The sequence below is a fragment of the Triticum aestivum genome, chromosome 4A (assembly GCF_018294505.1).
Source record: "Triticum aestivum cultivar Chinese Spring chromosome 4A, IWGSC CS RefSeq v2.1, whole genome shotgun sequence".
Classification (NCBI taxonomy): Eukaryota; Viridiplantae; Streptophyta; class Magnoliopsida; order Poales; family Poaceae; genus Triticum; species Triticum aestivum.
In genome coordinates this window covers 403484341-403512150 of record NC_057803.1, presented here as the reverse complement: position 1 = coordinate 403512150, position 27810 = coordinate 403484341, and positions in this window count along the sequence as shown.

Sequence of the window (27810 nt, the reverse complement as noted above, 5' to 3'; positions counted from 1 at the left end):
AGGTCGAAGCCGACCACTTGGTACTTGTCCTCGGCAGGGAACTGCTCCATAGTTTGGATGGAGCTCTCCACCGAGACTGGATCATTCGTGTACACCACTGAGAGAGCCTTCCCCCTCATGTGGGTGTCCACAACATGTCGTGTGGTGAACTGCCTGCCGTTGTCATCGGCGGCCGCTGGGAGCGCCATTGGAGCCACGGGGAGCGCCATTGGAACCGCTGGATGTCCTCTCTGTATGTGTCCTCGTGCATGCGCTTACTGTGTTGTGTGAGACAAGAGAGGAAGGTAAATGGCCACAGGAATAAAAGGGGGCCAGGCGGCGTGGATTCTCAGCGCGTACGCATGGCAGTTTTTGCAGCGGGTAACTGCATCGTCGTGGCACGCTTGGCGCAACCGCATGCACACGAACGTGTGTGATCGTGCGCCGGCCCCAAACACTCGCAGCGCGTGTGGAGGGACAAGGGCAGAGCACCCGGAGGGACGTGAGAGCATAGTGCACACTGTGGGACGCGAGCAGAGCATGCCGCGGCAGCCTGAACCGCAAACAACCACACACATAGAGCAGTTGAACACGCAGGAAATGGTTGCCTACAAGCCGGCCGACAATTGTGTCATTGGTAGAGAGCGGCCGCGTGCTACTACCTCTGTCAAGTCTATAGTCCTCTTTATATTCTGTGCCATACTTTGCCCTCAAATTTGAACAACAAAATGTTAATGCATGTTATAAAAATTATATGATTGGAAACTATGTTCAAATATGAATCTAACTATATAATATTTGGCGACATGCATTCGTATTTTATTAGTTAAATCATACTTAAACCAGTACGGGGGTATAGTAGGTAAATGTTTTTTTATTAACCATATGTGTACGTGGCCTTCTGTCCTCTTCTTGCACATCTTGTCACCCCGCTGCTGCAGACGGCTTACCGCAAGCTTGCGCAGCACACGGGGGCGTTCTTTTGGCCAAACGGTGGCGCCTATGTATCATCGGTGAGCCTATTCCCGTGCAACCTCGCAGGTTCCCGCGCAAGCATCCTGCCCGACTCGGTGAAATCCCCCAAAATCCCAATGCTTACCGGCCTGCTATATAAAACCTCACGGTCGGCGAGTCCTGCGTCGCATTTTCCCCTCCGTCCCTGTAGCTTATCTCGTATGCTTCTCTCATAATCGCCAATGGCACCGGTCCGTCATCGTCGCTCAGCCACTCCACCGTCACTAGAGGACAGCTAACGCTGGGAGGCTACACCGCGGCGGCGGCGGCGCAGTCCCCGACGTAGTGTAGTGCGCATAGCGTCCCTATTGGGTGTGCATGGAACACCCATCACACGCTCCGCCGCCGCTACCCGTCGGCAGCTGTTGCCGGCCGTCGTGGCCGCCACACCTACATCGAAAGCCAGGGCCATCTCCCGCTCCGCCGCCCGGCCTGAAAGCGGGAGGTGGCCGTCGTGGCCGCCACCCCACTGCCGGCCACCGTGCCCATCACCCGCTTTGCCACCATGTCCCGAAGGCGGGAGGTGGTGTTCATGGCCGCCACCCCATCATCGGCCGCCATGGCTGCCAGCCCACCATCGTCTGCCAGGGTCATCACCCGCTCCGCCACCACCATCTGAAGGCGGGAGCCGGAGGTGGATGCCCGCACGTGCGTCAACGACCTTGTGCGCTACACCGAGTTCGTCTGGGAGGAGGAGGAGCGCCTTGTCGAGCATGCAAAGAGCCTTACCGCCGCCGTGGCCGCGGCACACACGCCTCAAAGGTGAGGAATCAGGAGATCTAGGAGGAGAACCACCGCTTTGAGAGGGGTCTTCTGGAGCGGCAGAGAGCATTCAAGGTGAGCGTCGCTGAAGCAGCAGCAGCGGCAGGCACTGTATTGTAATTTTCCAGCTTGTCGCTAGGCTCCTCCTCCTCTACCTCTTATTGAGCGTGCTCGGTAGAGGAGAGGCAGCCGAAAGTATTGCAAATCCCCTCCATAGTAGTAGTAGTATTTAGGGGCTATTTTGTTCAGTTCATCTGACTATAGATGTCGCGAAACTATACAACGTACTTAAAATTAGCTAGTATATATAGTTGAACTAGCTATTTCTATACATGAATGGCAAAAATTGGGGAAAAGTTTGGTCGGTTCAGCTGTCGATTTGAACAGTTTGTATAAATTAAGAATGACTGCTTAATCTATGAATGAAATCTATGCTTAATTACTGAATTTTAGTTGCAAAAATTAGATACTGCTAGTGATTTTTAGCTTCCTATTTTGAAAAATCATAGTGTTACAAGTTTGACAAATGGCAATGTCACTAGATCAACAAATGTCAATCTTTCCAGTTTGACAAATGGCAACATACCCAATATGACAGATGCAAATCTTACCAAATTGTTCGTAAGTGGTTGCACACGGGTCATCCAAAAGAATTGATTGCTTTGAAGAGCTGCACAAAATCCTCCTCTCACTTTGCATACGAGTGTTCTATCTAAAACGTTTGCGATCAACTGTTGCACAAATCCTGCTCGCCACATTTTCCCTTGGCTTCCTGGGAAGCTGTTGATTTGCATACGGGTGTTCTAACTAAAACGTTTGCGATGAGTGTTTTATATTTAAAAACCATTGACATTTTTTTCAAAAGAAAATCGTTTGATAAGACTGTACATTAAGAGAGAAAAACACAAGTTCTCCCAAACCATATATTTCATTCAGTCATCCTGCAAATTTATATTCAAATGATCGAGATACAGTATTAAACCCAAGAAAAGAAACTATTTCCGGCGGTGGCGGAGGCGGCGTGCCGTGCCATCATTGTCGTCCTCCGGGATGCCGTTGTTGAAGTCTTCAATGCGGCGCTGAGAGCAAGCGTTCAATGGCGGCGTCCCATGCCGCTGAGGGGGGCGCACACACGGAGAGGAAGGTAGGCGGCCATGGAATTTATAGGGCTCGCTTCCCAGTGATCCTGCGCATCATACAGCTTGCAAGCTTCCCTGTGATCCTGCGCATTCGAGGACAGCTTGCACGCCTCTCGATCAGCATGCACATCGGACTGCACTCGCACGCCTCCCGTGCAGTGAAGGTCAAGTAGCTGTCCGCATGGAACCTCCGATAGCCATTAAAACCAAGACACGTGGCGTCACGTGAATAGTTAATAGAACGCACAAGGTTTGATTTATACAAAGGTTTGAGATATTAAAGTGGCAGCTATTCTTTCAAAATGCCTTTGTGGTTGTCATTATTAAGGTGCACCTTCTCTCAAAATGGACACGAAAAATACCACAGCATGTCGACTGCCATTCCATGATAGCATGCCAAGTTTCATAAATTTCAGACGAGTTTTGGATTTACTAGAATTTAAAAATAAAGTATCTCAACGTTTTGCCGGCAATCAACGGTGCCCTGGTGTTTGAAATTCATTCACATTTCTTGCATGGGACCTAAGCATGCACCCAAGGACACAAATATGATTTTTCAACCAATTTATATGCATTGGAGTATGCGCATGTAGTTCAAATTTCAATTATGCACATAAATGCATTAAAAACTCAGTTAATGCATAAAAATGGCCAAACGAACCCCGAAAAATAAAAAAAATTGACACAACACTCCTGTTGTTCTATGTTGACACGAGAAAAATTTTGAAAGCAATAAGAGGCAATGGATATCATTTCGTCCCCAAAGGTGGGACGTTCCCTACCGAAACCATCATGCTTGTTGTGAGAAGCTCTGGTTTGTGAGAAGCATGTACCCAAACCTGCCCCAAATGGGACAAAAATTTTACCACGGCATGTTGATGCCGCTCCATGATAGCATGCCAAGTTTCATGAATTTCAGACGAGTTTTGGATTTACTAAAATTTAAAAACCAGGCATCTCAATGTTTTGCCGGCAATCAACACTTCCCTGGTGTTTGAAATTCATTCCCATTTCTTGCATGGGACCGAGGCATGCACCTAAGGACGCCTATTTGATTTTTCAACCAATTTATATGCAATGGAGCATGGGCATGTAGTTCAACTTTGAATTATGCACATACATGCATTGAAAACTCAGTTAATGCATAAAAATGTCCAAACGAACCCCAAAAAATCATAAAAATTGACACAACACTCATTTTGTTCTATGTTGACACGAGAATTTTTTGGAAAGCAATAAGAGGCTATGGATATCATTTCATCCCCAAGGGTGGGCCGTTCCCTACTCAAACCATCATGCTTGTTGTGAGAAGCTATGGTTTGTGAGAAGCATATACCCAAACCTGCCCAAATGGGACAAAAATTTTACCATGGCATGTTGATGCCGCTCCTTGATAGCATGCCATGTTCATTGAATTTTAGACAAGTTTTGGATTTACTAGAATTTAAAAACCAGGTATCTCAACGTTTTGCCGGCAATCAACGGTGCCCTGGTGTTTGAAATTCATTCCCACTTCTTGCATTGTACCTAAGCATGCACCCAAGTACACAGATTTGATTTTTCAAACAATTTATATGCACTTGAGAATGTGCACGTAGTTCAAATTTGAAATATGCACATTAATGCATTAAAAACTCAGTTAATGCATAAAAATGGCCAAACGAACCCCGAAAAATCACAAAAATTGACACAACACTCTTGTTGTTCTATGTTGACACGAGAAAATTTTTGAATCAAGAAGAGGCAATGGATATTGTGTCGTCCCCAAAGGTGGGATGTTCCCTACCGAAACCATCATGCTTGTTGTGAGAAGCTCTGGTTTGTGAGAAGCATGTACCCAAACCTACCCCAAATGGGACAAAACTTTTTTTTACCACGGCATGTTGATGCCGCTCCATGATAGCATGCAAAGTTTCATGAATTTCAGACGATTTTTAGATTTACTAGAATTTAAAAACCAGGTATCTCAATGTTTTGCCGGCAATCAACGGTGCCCTGGTGTTTGAAATTCATTCCCATTTCTTGCATTGGACCTAAGCATGCACCCAAGGACACAGATTTGATTTTTCAACCAATTTATATGCACTTGAGCATGTGCACGTAGTTGAAGTTTGAATTATGCACATTAATGCATTTAAAACTCAGTTAATGCATAAAAATGGCCAAACGAACCCCGAAAAATCACAAAAATTGACACAGCACCCTTGTTGTTCTATGTTGACACGAGAAAATTTTTGAAAGCAAGAAGAGGTAATGGATATCGTTTCAACCCCAAAGGTGGGACGTTCCCTACTGAAGCCATCATGCTTGTTGTGAGAAGCTCTGGTTTGTGAGAAGCATGTACTCAAACCTGCCCCAAATGGGAAAAAAAATTTACCACGGCATGTTGATGCCGCTCCATGATAGCATGCCAAGTTTCATGAATTTCAGACGAGTTTTGGATTTACTAAAATTTAAAAACCAGGCATCTCAATGTTTTGCCGGCAATCAACACTTCCCTGGTGTTTGAAATTCATTCCCATTTCTTGCATGGGACCGAGGCATGCACCTAAGGACGCATATTTGATTTTTCAACCAATTTATATGCAATGGAGCATGGGCATGTAGTTCAACTTTGAATTATGCACATAAATGCATTGAAAACTCAGTTAATGCATAAAAATGTCCAAACGAACCCCAAAAAATCATAAAAATTGACACAACACTCATTTTGTTCTATGTTGACACGAGAATTTTTTGGAAAGCAATAAGCGGCTATGGATATCATTTCATCCCCAAAGGTGGGCCGTTCCCTACTCAAACCATCATGCTTGTTGTGAGAAGCGATGGTTTGTGAGAAGCATATACCCAAACCTGCCCCAAATGGGACAAAAGTTTTACCATGGCATGTTGATGTCGCTCCTTGATAGCATGCCAAGTTTCATGAATTTTAGACAAGTTTTGGATTTACTAGAATTTAAAAACCAGGTATCTCAACGTTTTGCCAGCAATCAACGGTGCCCTAGTGTTTGAAATTCATTCCCACTTCTTGCATTGGACCTAAGCATGCACCCAAGGACACAGATTTGATTTTTCAACAAATTTATATGCACTTGAGAATGTGCACGTAGTTCAAATTTGAAATATGCACATTAATGCATCAAAAACTCAGTTAATGCATAAAAATGGCCAAACGAACCCCGAAAAACACAAAAATTGACACAACACTCTTGTTGTTCTATGTTGACACGAGAAAAATTTTGAAATCAAGAAGAGGCAATGGATATTGTGTCGTCCCCAAAGGTGGGACGTTCCCTATCGAAACCATCATGCTTGTTGTGAGAAGCTCTGGTTTGTGAGAAGCATGTACCCAAACCTACCCCAAATGGGATAAAAATTTTACCACGGCATGTTGATGCCGCTCCATGATAGCATGCCAAGTTTCATGAATTTCAGACGATTTTTGGATTTACTAGAATTTAAAAACCAGGTATCTCAATGTTTTGCCGGCAATCAACGGTGCCCTGGTGTCTGAAATTCGTTCCCACTTCTTGCATTGGACCTAAGCATGCACCCAAGGACACAGATTTGATTTTTCAGCCAATTTATATGCACTTGAGCATGTGCACGTAGTTGAAATTTGAATTATGCACATTAATGCATTCAAAACTCAGTTAATGCATAAAAATGGCAAAACGAACCCCGAAAAATCACAAAAATTGACACAACACCCTTGTTGTTCTATGTTGACACGAGAAAAATTTTGAAATCAAGAAGAGGCAATGGATATCGTTTCGTCCCCAAAGGTGGGACGTTCCCTACCGAAACCATCATGCTTGTTGTGAGAAGCTCTGGTTTGTGAGAAGCATGTACCCTAACCTGCCCCAAATGGGACAAAAATTTTACCACGGCATGTTGATGCCGCTCCATGATAGCATGCCAAGTTTCATGAATTTCAGACGATTTATGGATTTACTAGAATTTAAAAAACGCATATCTCAATGTTTTGCTGGCAATCAATGGTGCCCTGGTTTTGAAATTCAATCCCATTTCTTGCATGCGACCTAAGCATGCACCCAAGGACACAGATTTGATTTTTCAACCAATTTATATGCATTGGAGCATGTGCACGTAGTTCAAATTTGAATTATGCACATAAATGCATTGAAATCTAAGTTAATGCAGAAAAATGTCCAAACGAACCGCGAAAAAACACAAAAATTGACACAACACTCCTGTTGATCTATGTTGACACAAGAAAATTTTTGAAAGCAAGAAGAGGCAATGGATATAGTTTCATCCCCAAAGGTGGGACGTTCCCTGCCGAAACCATCATGCTTGTTGTGAGAAGCTATGGTTTGTGAGAAGCATATAACCAAACCTGCCCCAAATGGGACAAAAACTTTACCACGGCATGTTGATGCCGCTCCATGATAGCATGTCAAGTTTCATGAATTTTAGATGAGTTTTGGATTTAATAGAATTTAAAAATGAGGTATCTCAAAGTTTTGCCGGCAATCAACGGTGCCCTGGTGTTCGAAATTCATTCCCATTTCTTGCATGGGACCTAGGCATGCACCTAAGGACACCTATTTGATTTTTCAACCAATTTATATGCGATGGAGCATGTGCATGTAGTTCAACTTTGAATTATGTACATAAATGCATTGAGAACTCAGTTAATGCATAAAAATGTCCAAACGAACCCCGAAAAATCACAAAAATTGACACAACACTCATGTTGTTCTATGTTAACAAGAGAATTTTTTGGAAAGCAATAAGAGGCTATGGATATCATTTCATCCCCAAAGGTGGGCCGTTCCCTACCGAAACCATCATGCTTGTTGTGAGAAGCTATGGTTTGTGAGAAGCATATACCCAAACGTGCCCAAAATGGGACAACTATTTTACCATGGCATGTTGATGCCGCTCCATGACAGCATGCCAATTTCATGAATTTTAGACGAGTTTTGGATTTACTAGAATTTAAAAACCAGGTATCTCAATGTTTTGCCGGCAATCAACGGTGCCCTGGTGTTTGAAATTCATTCCCATTTCTTGCATTGGACCTAAGCATGCACCCAAGGACACAGATTTGATTTTTCAACCAATTTATATGCACTTGAGCATGTGCACGTAGTTCAAATTTGAATTATGCACATTAATGCATTAAAAACTCAGTTAATGCATAAAAATGGCCAAACGAACACCGAAAAATCACAAAAATTGACACAACACTCTTTTTGTTCTATGTTGACACGAGAAAAATTTTGAAAGAAAGAAGAGGCAATGGATATTGTTTTGTCCCCAAAGGTGGGACGTTCCCTGCCGAAACCATCATGCTTGTTGTGTGAAGCTCTGGTTTGTGACAAGCATGTACCCAAACCTGCCCCAAATGGGAGAAATTTTTTACCACGGCATGTTGATGCCGCTCCATGATAGCATGCCAAGTTTCATGAATTTTAGACGATTTTTGGGTTTACTAGAATTTAAAAACCAGGTATCTCAACGTTTTGCTGGCACTCAATGTTGCCCCGGTGTTTGAAATTCAATCCCATTTCTTGCATGCGACCTAAGCATGCACCCAAGGACACAGATTTGATTTTTCAACCAATTTATATGCATTGGAGCATGTGCATGTAGTTCAAATTTGAATTATGCACATAAATGCATTGAAAAGTAAGTTAATGCAGAAAAATGTCCAAACGAACCGCGAAAAAACACAAAAATTGACACAACACTCCTGTTGATCTATGTTGACACGAGAAAAATTTTGAAAGCAAGAAGAGGCAATGGATATCGTTTCGTCCCCAAAGGTGGGACGTTCCCTGCCAAAACCATCATGCTTGTTGTGAGAAGCTATGGTTTGTGAGAAGCATATAACCAAACCTGCCCCAAATGGGACAAAAACTTTACCACAGCATGTTGATGTCGCTCCATGACAGCATGCCAAGTTTCATGAATTTATACGAGTTTTGGATTTAATAGAATTTAAAAACAAGGTATCTCAAAGTTTTGCCGGCAATCAATGGTGCCCTGTTGTTTGAAATTCATTCCCATTTCTTGCATGGGACCTAAGCATGCACCCAAGGACAAAGATTTGATCTTTCAACCAATTTATATGCACTAAAGCATGTGCATGTCATTCAAATTTGAATTATGCACATTACTGCATTAAAAACTCAATTAATGCAGAAAAATGGCTAAACGAACCCCGAAAAATCACAAAAATTGACACAACACTCTTGTTGTTCTATGTTGACATGAGAATTTTTTTGAAAGCACTAAGATGCAATGGATATCGTTTCATCCCCAAAGGTGGGACATTCCCCACCGAAACCATCATGCTTGTTGTGAGAAACTCTGGTTTGTGAGAAGCATGTACCCAAACCTGCCCCAAATGGGACAGAAAATATACCACGGCATGTTGATGTCGCTCCATGATAGCATGCCAAGTTTCATGAATTTCAGACGATTTTTGGATTTACTAGAATTTAAAAACCATGTATCTCAACATTTTGCTGGCAATCAATGGTGCCCCGGTGTTTGAAATTCAATCCCATTTCTTGCATGCAACCTAAGCATGCACCCAAGGACATAGATTTGATTTTTCAACCAATTTATATGCGTTGGAGCATGTCCATGTAGTTCAAATTTGAATTGTGCACATAAATGAATTGAAAACTTAGTTAATGCAGAAAAATGTCCAAACATACCGCAAAAAAACACAAAAATTGACACAACACTCATGTTGATCGATGTTGACACGAGAAATTTTTTGAAAGCAAGAAGAGGCAATGGATATCGTATCATCCCCAAAGGTGGGACGTTCCCTGCCGAAACCATCATGCTTGTTGTGAGAAGCTCTGGTTTATGAGAAGCATATACCCAAACCTGCCCCAAATGGGACAAAAAAATTACCACGGCATGTTGATGCCGCTCCATGATAGCATGCCAAGTTTCATGAACTTTAGACGAGTTTTGGATTTACTTCATTTTAAGAACTAGGTATCTCAACATTTTGCCGGCAATCAATGGTGCCCTGGTGTTTGTAATTCATTCCCGTATCTTTCATGGGACCTAAGCATGCACCCCACGACACCGATTTGATTTTTCAACCAATTTATATGCACTGCAGCATGTGCATGTAGTTCAAATTTGAACTATGCACATAAATGCAATGAAAACTCAGTTAATGCATAAAAATGTCCAAACAAACCTTGAAAAATCACAAATATTGACACAACACTCCTGTTGTTCTATGTTCACATGAGAAAAAAATTGAAAGCAATAGGAGGCAATGGATATCACTTCATCCCTAAAGGTGGGACGTTTCCTACCGAAACCATCATGTTTGTTGTGAGAAGCTCTGGTTTGTGAGAAGCATATAACCAAACCTGCCCCAAATGGTACAAAAACTTTACCAGGGCATGTTGATGCCGCTCCATGACAGCATGCCAAGCTTCATGAATTTCAGACGAGTTTTGGATTTACTAGAATTTAAAAACGAGGTATCTCAAAGTTTTGCCGGCCATCAACGGTGCCCTGCTGTTTGAAATTCATTCCCATTTCTTGCATGGGACCTAAGCATGCACCCAAGGACAAACATTTGATTTTCAACCAATTTATATGCACTAAAGAATGTGCATGTCGTTCAAATTTGAATTATGCACATAAATGCATTGAAAACTCAGTTAATGCATAACAATGTCCAAACAAACGCCGAAAAATCACAAAAATTGACACAACACTCCTGTTGTTCTATGTTGACAAGAGAAAGTTTTTGAAAGCAATAAGAGGCAATGTCTATTGTTTCGTCCTCAAAGGTGGGACGTTCCTGACCCAAACCAACATGCTTGTTGTGAGAAGCTCTGGTTTGTGAGAAGCATATACCCAAACCTACCCCAAATGGGAGAATTTTTTTACCACTGCATGTTCAGGCCGCTCCTGATAGCATGCCAAGATGCATGAATTTCAGACGAATTTTGGATTTATTAGAATTTAAAAATCAGGTATCTCAATGTTTGCGGCCATGTGACCGTGGCAGGGTGCTTAACATTCATTCCCATTTCTTCCATGGGACCTAAGCATGCAACCAAGAACACATATTTGAATTTTTCAACCAATTTATATGCATTAGAGCATATGCATGTAGTTCAAATTTGAATTATGCACATAAATGCATTGAAAAATCAATTAATGCATAAAAATGTCCAAATGAACCCTGAAAAATCACAAAAATTAACAAACACTCCTGTTGTTCTATCTTGACACTAGGACAAAATTTGAACTCGAGAAGAGGCAATGGATATCGTTTCATCTAGAAAGGTGAAATGTTCCCTACTGAAACCATGAGGCTTCTTGTGAGAAGCTCTTGTTTGTGAGAAGCATATACCCAAACCTGCCCCAAATGGGACGAAAAATTACCACGGCATGTTGATGTTGTTCCATGATAGCATGCCAAGTTTCATGAATTCTGGCCGAATTTTGGATTTACTAGAATTACAAAAGCAAGCACGTCGACGTTTGTGGGAGGGCCATGTTACCATGGTTTTCGAATTTCATACCCATTTCTTGCATGGGACATAAGCATAAACCCATGGACACATATATGATTTTAGAACCCATGTTGGTGTATCGGAGCATGTGCATGTAGTTTAATTTTGAATTGTGCACCTGAAATGGCTAGAAAAACAATTTTATATATAAAATGTTCAAACGAACACTGAATAATTCCAATTCTTTTACAACACACATATAGTTGCATGTTCACTTCAGATAAAAGGTCTAGCAATTCAAACACCGTCCATTGCTGATGTAACCCCATTATGTAATTCAAATCAAGATGAAAAATCAAGTAGATCGCACACAGTTTATTATCACCAACCGTGTCACATGCAGCACAAAATATCCTGGAGCACCGTCGATGTATAGTATGCCTATGGCTTATGCGAGAAGGTGCGTCGGCTACAGTCCACAGACGGCGTCTCAAGCACTAGCCGTAGTAGTACTTTTTGTTTTGTTTAATTATGAGCGACGTTCTTTAATTAGTTAGAGTAATATTTAGGTTAGCTAGTTCTGTTTAACTACTGAACTTGCTTGATTAAGAAGTGTGATTGTGCTGTAGTCTCCTTTGGGTACCCAAATTATGCAATGACGTGGATGACCACTATAACCATGGAAATTCGAACAAAATTTTTTGATGTTCAAACTCATCACACACGCGTTAAGCTATCTGAATCGTTTGTGATGTTCACATATCATACACAGTTCTGAATAAGGCACCATGTATGATTACACTTTGCACACCAGTTTTTTCGCTGAAACGATTCCAAATTTTCAGCTTCCGCGGAAATATCTACCTCCCCGTCCCCTCCCCCTTACCAAAAGCCACATTTCCCCTGTTTCCACCTTGCTTTCCAAGTTGAAACCTTCACTCCTTTCTTGCAGCGCCGCCTCCTCGCCGGTGACCCTCCTTCACGCTGTTTGGCCTCGTCTATCTAGGCAGGTAATCCACACCCAACCCCCATCCTCCTCCTCCTTCCACATCCCTCATGCCCAAACTACCGGCGCGAGCGCGACACCTTCCACCCAAATCACTGACCCCTCCACCAAATAAGCGCCGCCCAAAGCCACGGTGCACGCAGTATATCGAGGGTCTCAAGGAGCACTTGGCAGCGGAGAAGCAAATCGCGGCCGCACGCACGGATGAGGTCGTGATGGCTACCATTCGTGCCGACCCCCAGATCTTGGAGGAGCACCTTGCCATTTGCTAGCTTCGCCAGTTAAGCATGCTTGGTTTACCCGTTGCGTGTGCTACTCCTGCCTTTCCTTCACAAAATCTAGTGAATTGTGCTATCTAATTTTACCATGAAATCTGTTGCCCTAGTGTGTATGTTCTATATGCCGTGTAGTGTGGTGCTCACTTAATAACTATTTTGTTAATTAGTTGTCATCTTCATTTAACTATTTGGTTCAATTCCACAAATGTGATGTTTAATTCTTCAGGCTGCAATTTTGTATTGTCTTCCATGTGAGAAAGAAAACGAATTTATCTTTAGAAAATACATGAGAAACGAATAAAATTGCTATATTTCCAAGTTGTCAAGCTTGATTGGTTTGTTATACATTGTGCAATGTGGTGCTCAGCTAACGTTTGGTTCATTTTTGTTGTGGTGTTTAGTTAACCGTTTGGTTCAATTCTGCAATGCGACGTTCAATAGTTGTTGGTGTATTCTGTTATTGTATAACATGTGAGGAATAAATTGAATTTGGCTGTAGTAAATACATGACAAACAAATACAAGTGCTACAATTGGATGTAGTTAACTATTTTGGTTAAATGTCTGATCTTCTATTAGGAGTATGTTATATTGTGCAATCCGGTGCTCAGTTAATGTTTGGTTCGTTTTTTCTGGTGTTTAGTTAATTGCTTGGTTCAATTCTGCAATGCGATGTCCAATTGTCTTGGATAGAATTTTCTATTGTTGTGCATGTGAGGAATAAATCAAATTTGGCTGCACTTAATACATGAGAAACATATACAAGTGCTATATTTCCTAGTTCTTAATCATACTTGGTTTGGATAAATGGGTTTTCCATGTGGCTTAAATTAATCTGATGAATCTGCAATGTGCTTATTTTTCATTAACATATTTTACTGATAGCATGCGAACCCTTACTTAACATGATGACTAACTACCATATATGTCTTGAAGAGAAATAATGGGAAAGCACTGAGGTTTACAATCGAGGTTGGCACGTGCATGGTCCGTTGTCTAATAGCACATTATTGTGCAATTGCAGGAACCATTCTAATATTTAGGTTTTCAACAATTTGGTCTTGCACATGTAGGTCCTGCTGTCAGAGGTTTTGACCCACTATTCGACCCTTTTTGCATATGGGGAAATGAGTTGTCCATGAATATCAATCAAATCAAGAAACTCAGAAAGATTGTCAGGATAAAGAAATTAGCGACAAAAAACAATAAGATCTTTGTCAGCACAATGAAGAAGACATTTGTTCACTACAAGATGGTACTAACTATTATACCTTGCCTTTTTTTATTCCTTTTCCCCATTTCCAATATAGATAAAATATTTATGCACATCCTTGCTTTCAGGCCTTTCCAAAGGAGTTCACTGGTGATTACCTCTCGAACCACCTCTATGGTCAGGAGGCAACGAAGGTTTTCATACAACACCCATGGTTCAATACTGAAGTGTTCCTGAAGAGGATGAAGGACGGACGGCCAATCGTCCACAGGCACTGTCCTAAAGTTGGAAAGACCTTCAACATGAATGAAGGCTCAATATTCACCTTCCGCTTCAGCAGTTTTCCCCATGAGATGCATCTGTGTATATACCGTCTATGATGCTAATTTCGAAAGGTTCTACATGTTGCATGTGAAACTTGGTGTTGGTGCAGTTGTGTAATGGGGTAGCTGAGTCCTAAGCTATATCATGTTGTACTATGATGTATTTAAATTATGAAATTATGCTTCCTTAATATGGAAATGAAATATATTATGTGCTTAATATGAATGTCAATTAGATTAATAAATGGATTATTAATAGTAGGGAAATTAGCCTGCTAATTGTGTTTCGCTGTTGCAAATTGTTATTGAAAAAATACCGTGGGCGATGACCTCAGGCAACGGACACAGTTTCAAGGAATAAACCATGTTGGATCAATGAACAATCACACATGACTTTCTCTTGAAAACTGTTTGCGTTAGGCCACCTTGCGCAAACGTTTACCACATAAAAACTGCGTGTGATGGACAGCCTTTGCCACATAGTTTCTTCTACGGGCCGTGTGTGATGCATTCAATAACGCAAACGATAAAATTGTTAATATCATGTGCAATGGCAACGCTATCACAAACAATTTAACGGGAAAAATTGTGTGTGATGTACCTTTGAACGGAAACGTTTTCCTTGGAGCGACTGTGTGGGATGTACATACGAACGTAAACGTTTAGCGGGGACTGAGTGTAGGGGATGTACTTGCGACCAGAAATAATTTCTCCTGTATAATTGTATTTTTTAGCTCTATTGTACGTATTTCCATATTTGAGCACTCGCCGGTCGCACACAAACTCATATTGCCGAGCGTGTGTGCTAGGAGGGCATATCCCTAACGGTTTCTGGGTCGTGTGGGAAGGACCCCCTATCACCTTCACTCACTAGGTGACGGTTCCAAATGTCGTCACGGAAAAGGGTTAAAAACCGTTTGCATAGCAGCGGCGCATACTAGTGCATGGGGCCATGAGCACCTTGTGGTTTGGCAGTGAAGGAAATATGCCCTAGAAGCAATAATAAAGTTATTATTTATTTCCTTATTTCATGATAAATGTTTATTATTCACGCTAGAATTGTATTAACCGGAAACATAATACATGTGTGAATACATAGACAAACAGAGTGTCACTAGTATGCCTCTACTTAACTAGCTCATTGATCAAAGATGGCTATGTTTCCAAACCATAGACATGAGTTGTCATTTGATAAACGGGATCACATCATTAGGAGAATGATGTGATTGACTTGACCCATTCCGTTAGCTTAGCACTTGATTGTTTTAGTTTGCTGCTATTGCTTTCTTCATGAGTTATACATGTTCCCATGACTATGAGATTATGCAACTCTCGATTACCGGAGGAACACTTTGTGGGCTACCATCGTGCTTCGCACATAGGTCGCTAGTGGGTGTTTGTTTCTCCATCTTAAGTTGAATTGGTTTCAATGAACATGGTTCTTTCTGAAGATCAAAAAGCAATCACTATACTACGTTGTGGTTTTTGATGCGTAGGTAAGAATGGTTCTTGCTCAGCCCGTAGTAGCCATGTAAAACTTGCAACAACAAAGTAGAGGACGTCTAACTTGTTTTTTCAGGGCATGTTGTGATGTGATATGGTCAAGACATGATGAGATATAAATTGTTGTATGAGATGATCATGTTCTGTTGAAGTTATCGGCAACTGGCATAAGCCTTATGGTTGTATCTTTATTGCATAAGATGCAAGCGCCAAATAATTACTTTACTTCATCGTTATGCGATAGCAATAGTTGCAAGAGCAATAGTTGGCGAGACGACCATGTGATGACACGTTGATAGAGATCAAGATGATGGAGATCATGGTGTCATGCCGGTGGCGATAGAGATCATGGCGGTACTTTGGAGATGGAGATCAAAAGCACAAGATGATGATGGCCATATCATGTCACATATTTTCATTGCATATGATGTTTATCCTTTATGCATCTTATTCTGCTTGATTGACGGTAGCATTATAAGATGATCTCTCACTAAATTTCAAGGTACAAGTGTTCTCCCTAAGTATGCACCGCTGCAAAAGTTTGTCGTGCCGAGACACCACGTGATGATCGGGTGTGATAAGCTCAACGTTCTTAAATAACGGGTGCAAGCCAGTTTTGCACACGCAGAATACTCGGGTTAAACTTGATGAGCCTAGCATATACAGATATGGCCTCAGAACACTTAGACCGAAAGGTCGAGCGTGAATCATATAGTAGATATGATCAACATAGTGATGTTCACCATTGAAGACTACTCCATTTCACATGATGATCGGTTCTGGTTTAGTTGATTTGGATCACGTGATCACTTAGATGATTAGAGGGATGTCTATCTAAGTGGGAGTTCTTAAGTAATATGATTAATTGAACTTTAATTTATCATGAACTTAGTCCTGATAGTATTTGCATAACTATGTTGTAGATCAATAGATCACGATGTAGCTACCCGTTTATTTTGATATGTTCCTACTGAAAAACTAAGTTGAAAGATGATAGTAGCAATGATCCAGATTGGATCCGTGATTTGAGGATTATCCTCATTGCTGCACAGAAGAATTATGTCCTTGATACACCGCTAGGTGACGGACCGATTGCAGGAGCACATGCAGACGTTATGAACGTTTGGCAAGATCGATATGATGACTACTTGATAGTTTAGTGAACCATGTTTTATGGCTTAGAACCGGGACTCCGAAAATGTTTTGAATGTCATGGAGCATATGAGATGTTCCAAGAGCTGAAATTGGTATTTCAGACTCATGCCCGAGTTGAGAGGTATGAGACCTCTGACAAGTAGTTTGCCTACAAGATGGAGGAGAATAGCTCAGCTAGTGAGCATGTGCTCAGGATGTCTAAGTACTAGAATCACTTGAATCAAGTGGGAGTTAATCTTCCATATAAGATAGTGATTGATAGAGTTCTCTAGTCACTATCACCAAGTTACTGGAACTTCGTGATGAACTATAATATGAAAGGGATAACAGAAACAATTCCCAAGCTCTTCGTGATGCTGAAATCGATGAAGGTAGAAATCAAGAAAAGCATCAAGTGTTGATGGCTGACAAGACCACTAGTTTCAAGAAAAGGGCAAAGGGAAGAAGGTGAACTTCAAGAGGAACGACAAGAAAGTTGCTTCTCAAATGAAGAAGCCAAAGTCTAGACCTAAGCCTAGGACTAAGTGCTTCTACTGCAAAGGGACTGGACACTTGAAGCAGAACTGCCCCAAGTGTTTGGCGGATAAGAAGGATGGCAAAGTTAACAAAGGTATAATTGATATACACGTTATTGATGTGTACTTTACTAGTGTTTATAGCAACCCTCAGTATGTGATACTAGTTCAGTTGCTGAGATTAGTAACTCGAAATGGGAGTTGCAGAATGAACAGAGACTAGTTAAGGGTGAAGTGACGATGTATGTTGGAAATGGTTCCAAGATTGATATGATCATCATCGCACACTCCCTATATTTTCGGGATTAGTGTTGAACCTAAATAAATGTTATTTGGTGTTTGTGTTAAGCATGAATATGATTTGATCATGTTTATTGCAATATGGTTATTCATTTAAAGTCATATAATAATTGTTGTTGTGTTTACATGAATAAAACCTTCAATGGTCATACACCCAAGGTGAATGGTTTATGGAATCTTGATCGTAGTGATACACATATTCATAATATTGAAGCCAAAAGATGCAAAGTTAATAATGATAGTGCAACTTATTTGTGGCACTGCCGTTTAGGTCATATTGGTGTAAAACGTGAAGAAAATCCATGTCGATGGGCTTTTGGAATCACTGGATTATGAATCAGTTGATGCTTGCGAACCATGCCTCATGGGCAAGATGACTAAGACTCCGTTCTCCAGAAGAATGGAGTGAGCAACAGACTTGTTGGAAATAATACATACTGATGTCTGCAGTATGATGAGTGTTGAGACTCGCGGTAGGTATCATTATTTTCTAACCTTCAAAGATGATTTGAGTATGATATGGGTATATCTTCTTGATTAAACATAAATCTGAAGCATTTGAAAAGTTTAAATAATTTCAGAGTGAAGTGGAAAATCATCGTCACATGAAAAATAAAGTTTCTACGATCTGATCGTGGAGGAGAGTATTTGAGTTACGAGTTTGGTCTTTGTTTGAAACAATGTGGAATAGTTTCGCAACTCACGCTACTTGGAACACCACAGTGTAATGGTGTGGCCGAACATCATAACCGTACTTTATTAGATATGGTGCAATCTATGATGTCTCTTACCGATTTACCACTACCGTTTTGGGCTTATGCATTAGAGACAGTTACATTCACATTAAACAGGTCACCATCTAAATCCATTGAGATGACACCATATGAATTGTGGTTTAGCAAGAAACCTAATATGTCGTTTCTTAAAGTTTGGCGCTATGATGCTTATGTGAAACAGTTTCAACCTGATAAGATCGAACCCAAATCGAAGAAATGTGTCTTCATAGGATACCCAACGGAAACTATTGGGTACACCTTCTATCACATATCCGAAGGCAAGATATTCGTTGCTAAGAATGGATCCTTTCTAGAGAAGAAGTTTCTCTCGAAAGAAGTGAGTGGGAGGAATGTCAAACTTGATAAGGTAATTGTACCTTCTCCCGAATTGGAAAGTAGTTCATCACAAAAATCAGTTCTAGTGATTCCTACATGAAATAGTGAGCAAGCTAATGATGATGATCAAGAAACTTCAGATCAAGTTTCTACCAAACCTCGTATGACAACTAGAGTATGGTTTGCACCAGAGTGGTATGGTAATCCTTTATGGAAGTCATGTTACTAGACCATGACGAACCTACGAAATATTAGGAAGCGATGATGAGCCCAGATTCTGCATAAGGGCTTGAGGCCATGAAATCTGAGATAGGATCCATGTATGGGAACAAAGTATGGACTTTGATTGAGTCATGTATGAGTCATTAAGAATAAATGGATCTTCGAGAGGAAGACGGATGCTGATAGTAGTGTTACCATCTACAAATCTCGAATTTTCACAAAATGTTTTTGACAAGTTCAAGGTGTTGACTACGATGAGATTTTCTCACTTTTTCGATGCTTAAAAGTCTGTCCGAATCATGTTAGTAGTTGCCGAATTTTGTGAAATCTGGCAAATGGATGTCAAAACTGTATTCCTTGATGGATTTCTTAAAGAAGAGTTGTATATGATGCAACCAGAAGGTTTTGTCGATCCTAAAGGTGCTAACAAAGTGAGCAATCTCCAGTGATCCATCTATGGACTGGTGCAATCATCTCGAAGTTGGAATATATGCTTTGATAAATTTATCAAAGCATATGGTTTTATACAGACTTGCAATGAAGCTTGTATTTACAAGAAAATGAGTGGGAGCTCTGTAGCATTTCTAATATTATATGTGGATGACATATTGTTGATTGGAAATGATATAGAATTTCTGGATAGCATAAAAGGATACTTGAATAAGAGTTTTTCATTGAAAGACCTCGGTGAAGCTGCTTACATATTGAGCATCAAGATCTATAGAGATAGATCAAGACACTTGATATATTTTCAATGAGTACATACCTTGACAATATTTTGAATTAGTCCAAAATGGAACAGTCAAACAAGGAGTTCTTTCCTTTGTTGCAAGGAGTGAAGTTGAGTAAAGACTCAAAACCCGACCATAATAGAAAATAGAAAGAGAATGAAAAATCATTCCCTATGCCTTAGTCATACATTCTATAAAGTATGATATGATGTTTACCAGTCCTATTGTATACCTTAGCATGATTCTGGCAAGGGAGTACAATAGTGATATAGGAGTAGATCACTGGACAACGGTCAAAATTATCCTTAGAGGACTAAGGAAATATTTCTCGGTTATGGAGGTGATAAAAGAGTTCATCGTAAAGAGTTACGTCGATGCAAACTTTTACATCGATCTAGATGACTCTAAGTTCCGATCTGGATACATATTGAAAGTGGGAGCAATTAGCTAGAGTAGCTCCATGCAGAGCATTGTAGAAATAGAAATTTGCAAAATACATACAGATCTAAATGTTGCAGACCGTATACTAAACTTGTCTCACAAGAAAAACATGATCACTCTTTGGGTGTTAATCACATAGCGTTGTTAACTAGATTATTGACTCTAGTAAACCCTTAGGGTATTAGTCACATGGAGATGTGAACTAATCACATAAAGATGTGAACTATTGGTGTTAAATCACATGACGATGTGAACTAAATTATTGACTCTAGTGCAAGTGGGAGACTAAAGGAAATATGCCCTAGAGGTAATAACAAAATTATTATTTATTTCCTTATTTCATGATAAATGTTTATTATTCATGCTAGAATTGCATTAACCAGAAACATAATACATGTGGGAATACATAGACAAATAGAGTATCACTAGTATGCCTCTACTAGACTAGCTCGTTGATCAAAGATGGTTATGTTTCCTAACCATAGACATGAGTTGTCATTTGATAAATGAGATCACATCATTAGGAGAATGATGTGATTGACTTGACCCATTCCGTTAGCTTAGCACTTGATCGTCTTAGTTTAGTACTATTGCTTTCTTCATCACTTATACATGTTCCCATTACTATGAGATTATGCAACTCCCGATTACCGGAGTAACACTTTGTGTGCTACCAAATGTCACAACGTAACTGGGTGATTATAAAGGTGCTCTACAGGTGTCTCCGATGGTACTTGTTGAGTTGGCATAGATCGAGATTAGGATTTGTCAATCTGATTGTCGAAGAGGTATCTCTGGGCCCTCTCGGTAAGGCACATCACTATAAGCCTTGCAAGAAATGCAACTAATGAGTTAGTTGCGTGATGATGCATTACAGAATGAGTAAAGAGACTTACCGATAACGAGATTGAACTAGGTATTTAGATACCGACGATCGAATCTCGGGCAAGTAACATACCGATCGATGACAAAGGGAACAACTTATGTTGTTATGCGGTTTGACCGATAATGATCTTTGTAGAATATGTAGCAGCCAATATAGGTTCCGCTGTTGGTTTTTGACCGGAGATGAGTCTCGGTCATGTTAACATAGTTCTCGAACCCGTAGGTTCCGCACGCTTAACGTTCGGTGATGATCGGTAATATGAGATTATGTGTTTTGATGTACCGAAGGTAGTTTGGAGTCCCGGATGAGATCGGGGACATGACGAGGAGTCTCGAAATGGTCGAGACATAAATATCAATATATTGGACGACTATATTCGGACATCGAAAAGGGCTGTGGGGACCCCGACTCATAAGTCGTGATCACCGAATGCACGTGTACACTGATCTCAGAGATCAATGCTCACTGAACACACAGAAGCTAAATAACAAGAGTCTTACATCCATACATATCGTCTTACACAAATTATTACCATTATGGTCAAGTCTTACATAGATAAAGCCACAAGGGTTGAATACCAAATGAACTTTTACAACGGAAATCTTCGTTAATAAGTAGAACCCATGCCATCTTCCTTAACCCTACAGGCATTCTGACTGGGAAACATCCTAGTTCACATGTTCGTTTCCAAAGAACTCTTCTTTGAACTCCCGTTCTTCCATGCCTGTCCAATTAAATAACTAGTGGCAAGCGAATGAGTACTTTCAATGTACTCACAAGCAACCCATGTTTTGGCTCCAGATACAACAATGCATGACATAGGTAAATTTCTGCAGAAAGCTAATTTTGTTGTGTTATGACATGTTCAACAACTGGTAAAACATGCATCATATGAATTCAAGTAACCTTAGGAACTGGTTACAGATATCAACATAAAGGGAGTGGGCTCCAATCCAACTCATCCATGTCAAGTCCTTTTACTTGACCCAAGTAGTTCTTCCCACACACACTGGTTTGTAAACAAGTGGACGTAGCCCAAGAGCGGTTACCCAACTATCCTTGACCGTGGACACGGCTATTCGAATAGTTTTACACTCTGCAGAGGTTGTACACTTTACCCACAAGATCCGGGGAACTTTCGTGGCATCCACGACCCGCGGTACCTCAAGTACCCGGGGGAAGCACCCGATCATTACCTTTCCCTAGACGACACTAACATAGAGTCCACTCGATTGGTAACAACCCTCGTTCCCAACATTTCTCATCTTAAGAATTTGGAGCCACGCTCCATATTCATCTCATACCACAAGCACGGGGCACCAACGGTGTGTCCGGTGCCCTGTAAAAACAGTCATGGCAGCCCTACCAAGCACGACCCCGTCACGAGAGATCACAACAACAACTCTCTCGTCACTAGTAATGCGGGCTCCATGCTAGTATCGGCCTAGGTAATCAATAATGGCCTTTCCCATATAAGGGTAGAGTGGTTGCACATGTAAGGTTGGAATAATGGTCGCATCTTAAACCAATCCATTTTGAAAACAACATACACACTTGCCTCGGTACACCACTTCGCCATCAAGTGGTTACCGAACTCATTATCTCCCTCGGGCATAAGTGGCACCCGACGGGGTTTTCGTAAAGTTTTTGAAAACAATCTTGCTTCCATCACCATGCATATACCCAACACATTTGCGTAGCAGCTACTTAGCATCCTAACTACACCCACTTGCATAACCCTCCTAGAAAGGTAGGGTCATGCATCATGCAAGTGTCAACGAGAAAAGGAGCGGAGGCAAACCACCTCAAGTGGTCACCACATTATCATGACTTCGATGCAAGCAATAAAAGTGCCATATGACATGCATAAAAAGGGTTTCTTAGACATGGTCAAAGGGCTGCTTGCCCGGCTCAGCAAAGTCTTCTTGGGTCTTCAAAGTTTTCTGGTCCAACTCCCTCATCGACAACGCAATCTATCGTGGAAAAATAATAAGGAGAAAAATAAGGTAACAATAAAACAGAAATACCAAAGTGCTCAGAAAAATGTGAACTCATTTTTTTTAAATACTAGCGTGAAAATTAAGAAGGGAAAAATTCCTAGTTTTGGTCTTGGAGTGGAAGAATAGGAGAAATGGATTTTCAGAGGGTTTAAACATATTCAAATTTGAATTTGAATATGAACAGTACATAAAAGTTGTTTGGGCATGAGTAAAAGTTATACCATTAAATTGGTGGAATGTTTAGAAAAATATGGGAGTTGGAATTATTGCATTTTGATGAATATTTAATATTGTGGATTTTTTGGAAAAGTGACAGAAAAGGAAAGGGAAAAAGGCCACTATGCAACTGGGCCAGAACAGCCGTAGTGCATAGGCCCAGAGGCGATTCGGCCCAGGCAAGCCGAGTGGCGCGCGCGCCAGGTTTGAACCTGACTGGCGGGGCCCAGGTGCCAGTGAGAGAGAGGGAGGCGAGGGAGAGGAGAGGCTGACAGCCGAGGCCCGCCTGTCATTCCGAACCCTGCGACAGAGGGCTGGTGAGCTCACCGGCGATGTTTTCGGGCACGGCGGGGTGAGCTGATGCCACCATTGGACTCCTCGTCGTGTTGCCGTTCGGGTGGTGCCCTAGTTGGCCGGATGGGAGCAGTGGTTCGCCGGCGACGAGGTTCGCGGCGGAGGAGCATCAGGCGTCGATGGCTCCGGCCATTTACGACTGCAAAACGAATGAAATAGAGGGGGGAAACGGTCAGTGGGGTGCGGGGGTTCTAGATCCGGGCTTAGGAGCAGCGGGGAGAGCTTCTACCATGCGGACAATGGCGAGCCGCCGCGGCGGAGTTCGAGCTCGATCACGAACTCGAGAGCTTCTAGAGAGGAGCGGGTGGCGTAGGGGGGTGATTAGGGGAGTGAGAGAGCGAGTGGTGAGGAGAGTAGGGCTCGGGGAGGCCCTTAAATAGGCTAACGGCAGGGTGCCATGAACCCATGCACCGGCGGGCTCCTTCTCGTCACCAAAGGGCTCGGGAGGAGCTGGCACCGTGTTTGGGGTGTTGCTGGGCGTGGACTACGCTGAGGGGAGCTAAGGGAGAGAGCGGGGTAAGGCCGAAGATGTCGCGTGTGTGAGGCCGCTCATTGGAGCTCTTGGGCCGCCAGCGCGCGTGTGAGAAGGGGCAACAGGAGGGAGAAGGAGGAGGGGACCAGGCTGTAGCGTATTGCGAGCGCCGAGGAGCATCGTCGGGCGAGCTGGGGAGGCCCGAAGTGGCCGGAGGTGCGTGGCAGGGGGCGGCTACAGTGCGGGAGCATACTGTAGCGCGCTCCAGAGTGCCCAAATGGTTGGCATGGCCATTTTCTATGCAATGTGGGCATGACCAAAGGTGTCTGGTATCTCTAGGGGGAAGTAAAGAAGTGGGCTATGGCCTTGGATGCTTTGGGTGGCCAGTGGGTGAAGAGCGAGGAAGGAGAAGACTGGAAATGGGATTGTCCAGAATAGAAAATTGGTGGTTTCATCCCCTTGATCAATGGGCATTGACTTGTGGTAAATGCCAGAGGTAGAGGGAGGTTAGGATGAGGTGTGGTAAAGGGGAGAACTCATTTGGATTAGTGGAAGAGGCCCAAACAGGGTTTTTAGTTACGGTTTTGGGGTACTTGCATTGATTTCCTTCTTGTGAAACATGGCAGGGGTGTTTGTCATGACAAAATGACAGGGTAGAAGGGAGATGAGCTCATTTGGAAGAGTTTGCTAATGTAACCTTGTCAAACCCTAGAAATTAGCAGAAATGAACTTGTGTAGATCTAGTTAAGCAAATCACTTCCGCTTGATGCACCACTTGGTGTAGTAGCCTCACTTGGTCATGTGAATATTCTCACAAAAGTTGGGATCAAGGAGAGAAAGTTGGTAGTACAAAGTTGTTCAAATTTGATTCTGGTCAAAGAGGGTTTTGGGGCATTTTGGTGAGCCAAAATGACCTTGATTGATATGAGGCTTTGCAAGGTGATCACAATATGCATTTGTGACTTACTGGATTTTCCCTAGATTTTTATGAAAATATTTCCTGTAGTAATATTTCAAATCCTTGAAATGGGCATAAATGGTTTTGGGAGGTTTTGTCCAATATTTTTAACATGACCATGTGTTGAAACTCTTATATATGGAAAATATATGTCCACTGAGTTTCCCTGATTTTTGTCAAATATTTTTGGAACAATAAAATATTTTTTCCCTATTAAAGTCCATTTCTGGCCTTATGAAAAATCTTTTAAATAAAATAGGAAAATAACTTTTAAAATTATATTTTTGTGGTTTATGGGAGTCCTATATCTAATAGGATTCAAATATACCTTTTGAAAGATTTTTCACACCCCAAATCAAGTACTTGCAGTGCAAACCTCAATTGAGGGGGTTTTGGAAAACTAATTTTAGAAAATACTTTTTGGCCAAATTATTTTTGTAAGAATATACTATGTTGCTCTATACACGTGGCATGATCATTGGGCAGAAGCTTGGGGCAAGGAGATGAGGTATAGAAGGTGGAGTTGTGTTGACTTTAAAGAGCATTTGAAAAACACAAAGAGAAAACCAACTCAAAAATAAAAGCCAAATAATGCAAAAGTTTTTATCAAACCACACTTTATCATGATTTATTATCTTAAGTGCTGTGGCATGAAAATCAGGGTGTGACAGACCTACCCCCTTACAAGAATCTCTTCCCCGAAATTCCCAAACAAGGCGTGGAAAGGAATACAAAAACTGGACCTGGGGTAGTCTTCACGTCCTCACACTACTTGTGCTTCCGAGTGGTGCTTCATTGAACCTTGAAGTACTCAATGGCGTGGCTTCGTGTATGACGTCTTGATTGGTCCAGGTTGCAATTGGGGTCTCTCGCATAGGTCATATTGGGCTGGAGGTCGATGGCTCGGTGATCGATGTCCTTGTAGAGACCAGACTAGTTTGGAAGTTGGAAACATTTTCGAAGTGGTGTTGTGTGGAAAAATGTTGCGCACAGTGGGTGGTAACTCTAGCTGGTAGCTGTCTATTCTTTGTCTTGCAGTGATCTTGGAGAGGGTCGATAAATCTTGGTGTGAGCTTCCCTTTGACATGGAAATGCTTGGTTCCTTTGAGAGAAGTGGCTTGCAGATACACCTGGTCTTCGACGAGAAAGTTCACTCCTTGACAATTCTTCTTCCTCCTTGGCATGGCGGTCTTCACATTTTCCTAACCAGCTGAATGATTCTTCTTCCATCTTTAGTTAGACGAGTAGGTCACCATGTAAAGGTGACAACCAACGTGACCAAGTACTCCATGAAGTTCCTATTCATGGGGTACATAAGGTAGGCTGGGGCATTGGTGGTGGTAATGGTTGAGTATGGCCCAAGGTGTTCTCGATCTAGAGTCAAGACCCATGGTCATGATATGACCATGTTGTAGCTTGGTAGGGCTTAAGGGTTTCAAGGATTCTAGGGTGCGAGTGAACGTTTATCTTATCCTTGAGCACAATTCCTGAGATGCCAATTGTCTATCTAGTCCCTCAAACAAATAACCTTATACCACGAAAAGCTTTATTTCATATAGGTCAAATCCAATCATCACTCATGTGATCCATATTCTCGTGACTCCTGAGAGGAGGTCTAACAAAATCATATATGTCTACGATCCCCAAACTCATATGTATGGCTACCCCTAAAAATCCATGGGCAGAGCATACAATCTTCCAAGCGGGAATAAAACACAACAATCCAAGTGCTCATCCTATTCTTCCGAGGTCCATGTTAGTGTATCTCTATCCTAAGGAAACACGTCGTATGCCACTCCAAAATCTTGTTTCCTTCCTATGAATCAACTCCAACAACCCGTTAACTTCCATTAATCACTACATAATCCCTTAATTCTACAAATCCTAGTGTCTATGGTGTTCCACATGATCTCCTAAAGTCCATATAATCCCCAAATACTTGAAAGGGTTGTCTCTACTATAGTAAGTCCACCAACTTCCATGGACAAGTAAACTCCAAGGTCAAGCTTATATCAACTCCGTCAATTAATCCAATCGCCTAGTTTATTGTCCTCCAAGAAACATGGTATCATGATCGAGATCATCATTCTAAATCCAATTTACTCCGAACCATGTAGACTTACTCACCACCTATACTCAACTAGGATCACCTATTTAAATCCAAATCTCATGTCCAACGAGAATTCCTACATGTTTCCCCCAAGTCATTTACGTGATATTAACTTTCTCCTATCAATATCCGATGGCTAAGTTAAATCCATATACATCCAAGAATTCCAGCTTGCGATCATAATTTTCCCACCAAATCCAATTTATCCAATGGTAATGAAAGCTATGCTACTCTATAATCATGATCCCACCAAGTTCATCTACCAACATGAAAGCCTCATAATGCACCAAATAGTCTCATATAATTCCTCAAAGTCATTGATATAAACTCATCAACTCATTTGTCCTCTATTCCTATATCCTCAAACTGGTCTTCCCTATGGCATCGTCAGTTCTGGTGCTATATTAGGAAGATAATGTGCTTGTTCACTATGTCCGCTAGTTCCATAATGAACCCAGTGTTGTGCAAAGTTTACAGAGGCTTAACTGGTCCTCTTGCAATTCTGTGGGTTAAGCACATGGTTAAGGACTCGAGCTGGGGTATCTCGTGAAGTCTCGAAGGGTCTAGGGATGGGGTTTCCAATCATGAGGGGTAATACTACGGGATTGCACCTGGTCGAGGAGGCTGTAGCAAAAGTCTTCAGTG